At 44.0% G+C, this 4728-nt stretch overlaps 1 long non-coding RNA gene across 1 annotated transcript; it reads left to right on the top strand.

Moving 5' to 3' along the window:
- The first annotated feature begins 2209 nt into the window (after window positions 1-2209).
- LOC148121144 (uncharacterized) lies at window positions 2210-3853 on the top strand. The gene is made up of 2 exons (XR_015738494.1): window positions 2210-2784; window positions 3642-3853. It is a non-coding gene; the product is annotated as an uncharacterized LOC148121144 (long non-coding RNA).
- Window positions 3854-4728: the final 875 nt, after the last annotated feature.

Genomic DNA, 4728 nt, shown 5'->3' with positions numbered 1-4728 from the left:
TCGAGCTCAGTTTGCCAGGCTTGTCCACCAAGTGCTTTTACTGACTGAACTTTCTCTACAGCCATATGTATATATGATAATTATAAACATTTAGAAGGGATAATATGATGTTTCACTATAGCATACAGGTTGTGCCAGCTAAATGAGGGTAATTGGTGTTTCTGTCTTTTTAAAATCATTCTTTAGTTTGATAATTCGAAGAGTTTCAAAGCCCCTTGATTCTAGTTATTTATAGAATGTGTAACAGGCTCCCAGGAACTGTACTCACCCCACTGCAATGTAGAACGCGAGACCCTACCGCGTTCATCACTAGCTACCACAAGAAAAAAGAGCACTGCCGTGAGATTGCATCTCATCCCAGTTAGAACGTTTGGTATTAAAAATACACCAAAGAGGACTGTTGAGATGGCTTCCGGGCCAAGGTACTTGCTGTCAAGCCTGACAACCCGAATATGATTACCAGTCACCCTGGTAGAAGGGGAAAACAAACTCCTGCAAATTGTCCTTTGACTTCCACATGTGCCATGGTACATACTTGCACCCCCCACTCCAATAGAAACAAAATTTTAGCAATATAAAAAAATGCTATCTAAGAGATGGAGAAAAGGCAGCCACTGTTACATATGCTGTGGATTATAACTCAGGACAGCCATTATGGCGCCATAATGTACACGTTCCCCTAAAACTAAAAATATACTGTATACTGATGCAGTGATCGCACACCTGGGTATGGACTCAGAAGAGACCATAGCAGCCCGTGAAAGGCTGCACCCACTACTCCAAGCACTTAACATATAGAATCACCCTTGACGCTCAGCAGTGGGTGAGCGCATAAAGAAAATGCAATATGTACACCAAAACATTCTTCAGCCTAAAGACTATGATATCTTACCAAGTCAGCAAGTGGATAGAGCAAGAGAGTGCTGTGTTAAGAGAAATCAGACAGAAAATAATAAATATCCCATGTTCTCTTTCATATGTGGGAACTCAAGAAAACAGTCTGAATATGCAATAGTGATCATTAGAGTCTGGAGATGGGGGTGGGCAAGGGAAATAGAAGGAACTAGGTAGCAGGATAAGACTGCATTTTATACACCTAACCCACGGATACGCTGGACTTAGAATAGCAAGCACCACCATGGAAATCACACAGGGAGTACAAAACTTTCCCAGTCAGCAGGTTAATGAAACGAGAACTCAAAAGGGTGGGATTCTCTGGCTGGGAGGTGGACAAGTATTTCCTTCAGTCAGAGAACTATCATACTGTCCTCTCAAACTCTGATGTTCTTTCGTGGTGCATTTGTTCACACCACCAAATGAAGAGAAAGAAATTAGGAGATTGTGTGAGACACTGGCCATCGATGCCTTTTACTTTCTTGAACCTGCAACTAGAGGTCCATTGATAAAGTCAGCATGTGGCCCTGGGCTCCCAGAGTCACACAGAGGTGTCTGACAGTCTCAGTATGGGCAGAGACAGTATTTCATTGTGAAGACAGTAGCTGCTAGAGGGAAGAATGAATGACCTCTTCCCAGAGTGTGACAGAGAGTGATCTTCACGCCCTCTGCTCATCTACTCACTACCTCTGCTTCTTATCAGGTACAATGCATTCCTGCTGGCAGCCTGATTTAATTGGGCTTGTGGTAACTGACTCAATTGAGCACTTTAATTAGGTAATTATTTTGTTATGAGAACCACTTTCTAGCGTACGAGAGAGGGAGCGTTCCATTTGTTTTTTTCCTCAAGCTAAAAGTGGAGCCTGCATTCTTTCCTTCATGATAAAGTGGAGTAAAACGGAACAGCTAAAGAATTAGGCTGAGATCAAGCTATGGAGCCAAGAGGAACAACTTTGCCTTCTGTATTGACGGGACAATGTGCTTTGGGAAATGAAGATAGCATTAGTGCTTCTCGGATGGCACTGCCCCAGGACACACCAGGCTGTTGAGGACAGTGCTCACTCCTCTGCCTCAGTTCCCTTCTAGAAGCTTGGGTTGCTTCCTCCGACCCCATGTAGCACAATAATCATTGGAAATAGAAAACAAGACAAAAAAGCATTCCTCTGTCCCTTCATTCTGAATAAACATCCCAGAATCCAGGGATTGTTTTTATCTTTGTCTCCAAACAAATTTAGTTAATTAGCACTGTCTTTGAAAATTTACTGCGAAAGTTAGTCATTTATTAATTTCATTTACAGATTGTCTTGAAGAAAGGCGGAGGCTCTGAAAATACTGCCCTCGATGGACCTTAGATAAAAGCGATTCTCAGCTTCTCTCACACTTGAGACATTCCCCCCTTATTATCTTTTGTTGGCCCCAGCAGGAGTGGTCATAAATAATCTAATGATACCTCCGAATCAAACAAACAAATAATTAGAGTTGACACTAGAAGAGCCAACGAGACCCTAATTAATTGATTTGCTAATAGCTACTTGCCATTTACAGACATTAGCCCAAATTGGGTTTTAAGCTGTGACAGGGGCCACAAGATAAACACTTTCTTTCTCTAAACACCTGATTACCCGCTAGTCTTCCAGTTGCGCCATTGACTGGACTGTGGAGGTGTTCCTTAGTGGGTTGATGCTCATTCTCAAAGGATGCCATGTAAAACATACTATTCATTCATAAGCTGTTTTGAAATAGCCAATCAACATAGTAATTATGTTTTGTTTGCTTATAACTGATTTTTAGCTTTACCTTTCAGCAAGGAAGACAGAACAGAAGGAAGCATTTCTCAATTAAATCCTCATTTAAATAAAGAGAGATTACAAGTAGGACCTTCCCAAGAAGGTAAGAATAATAAGTCTGTTCCAGGGGCCGTGAAGGGTCATGTTCTCATCATCACTGGGCAATAAGCCATCCCTCAACTTAATGGTGCTGAGCAACATGGATTCTGTTGTCTTAACAACTTTGTGGGCTCACTGATCTCAGCCAGGGTATTTCTTCCATTCTACTTGATGCTGTCTGGGCTACAGTTATCTGGAAGTCTTACAAGACTGGACAGTTCTGACCAGGAATTTGCAAGAGGTTGTAGGCGCCCTATCTCCAGGTTCCTGTGTAGGCATCTGAAATCATCGTGGCGGAGGAAGTGATCCTGGGAAGATGAGCTCAGATGTACATCTCCCAGGATCCAGCAAGGGAATCCCCACAGGACCACATCTGCCTCCCTCAAGTGCTCAGCACACCCTTGAAGTGCTTGGCAGAATAGAGCAGGATAGCCCGGTCACTAGGCCATCTTTGCAGATTAGATACCACACCATCTAAGCAGAAACAAAGAGGCATTTCATTAAAGTGTTATGGAAAAAATGCCTTCTGGCCTTGTCTCTGTGATCATCTTCACCTGTTTTAAGAATGGAATCAAGCGTGGATATAGGCAAGCACCTCTTTAAAAAGAATAGGTTAGAGGCAAAAATTTTTCCAGGAAGAACCATTGCCTAAATAGGGGCAGCGGGCACTCTAAGAAGTCCCCCCTCCCCGAGATTCTTCTTTGCTCCTGCAATTGTGATGGTTGAGTAAAGGCCATCGAGTCAAGTGTCTCGGGTTTGGATTTCTGTGGCTTCAGTGGCCAGTTGTGTAAATCTGGGTAAGAAATGGGAGGCGGCAGGCCTCAGTGTGCTCTCATTATCATGTGATATTCTGCTTCACAGGTGGTGAGCACGGAGATGATGCAGGCGGAGTGCTCAGCACACATGCAGCGCCTGGCCCACGGCAGCTTCGAGGAACGTGCTGCTACTGTCTCTATGCAGTGAGCCAGTGAAGTAGAGAATGAAGCCCTAGGATGATGAGGGCATCACACCGAAAAAGGGAGCTCTCCCAACTCAGTCCTCTTCAGTTTAGGAGTAAATGTCACTGGATCAAATGATCAAATGGTTCTCTGAATTCTTTTGATGGCCTTGCCTTTTTTTTTTTTCCTTTTTAACGTCCCTGCAGTGAGGATTGCTCTTGATGTTTGTAAAAGGGGCTAAAATGGGGAGGCGTCTGGGCAGCCATGAGTGGAACCAGGCTAGGCACACAAATGTCCAGATTCTCCCGTTTACTTGGAGCTAATATTCTATCTGTTGGAATGTGTGAGTTTGCAGTCATTGGATTCTTTCAAACTATCTTGCAAAGAGTAAAAATGGGGCATTCAAGGGACTGGGGGCATGGCTCAGCCGGTCAAAGTACCTGCCTTGTAAACCCGAGGACCTTATTAGATCCCCAGAATCCATATAAAGAAGCCAGAAGTGATAACCCACACCTACAGTCCTAAGTAATCTTAGCACTCCTGCAGCAAGACATGAGGCAGAGCTCATTGAATTGGCTGGAAGGCTGGAAGCTAGAGGACCAGCTTGCGTGGAGCATGCAGTGCGGTGGCAGAAAGCCTGCTTCAAAACGGAGTAGAATCAGGGAACAGAAGAGTTGTCCCCTGATCTCCACATGCATGGTGCCCTGCTCTCTCTCTCTCTCTCTCTCTCTCTCTCTCTCTCTCTCTCTCTCTCTCTCTCTCTCTCACACACACACACACACACACAATTTTCAGAAACGGATATTAGTTATCAGACTCCTAGAATGAAGGGCAGTGGTGGGTCATGAATCATACCGTAGCCTGGGAGAGCAAGCTTGTACATTGCATGTCCTCTTGTCTTCCAGGTCCATTGTTCACATACTATGCTGTGTCCTGATGCTTAGGAAAAGGAAGCTCACCAACAAGTTCTTGCCTGTCTTTGCCATTTTTATTTTATTTTATTTATTTAT

The sequence above is a fragment of the Myodes glareolus genome, chromosome 8, assembly GCF_982192425.1.
Source record: "Myodes glareolus chromosome 8, mMyoGla1.1, whole genome shotgun sequence".
In the NCBI taxonomy this organism is placed as follows: domain Eukaryota; kingdom Metazoa; phylum Chordata; class Mammalia; order Rodentia; family Cricetidae; genus Myodes; species Myodes glareolus.
This window is presented reverse-complemented; position numbering and strand designations above follow the sequence as displayed.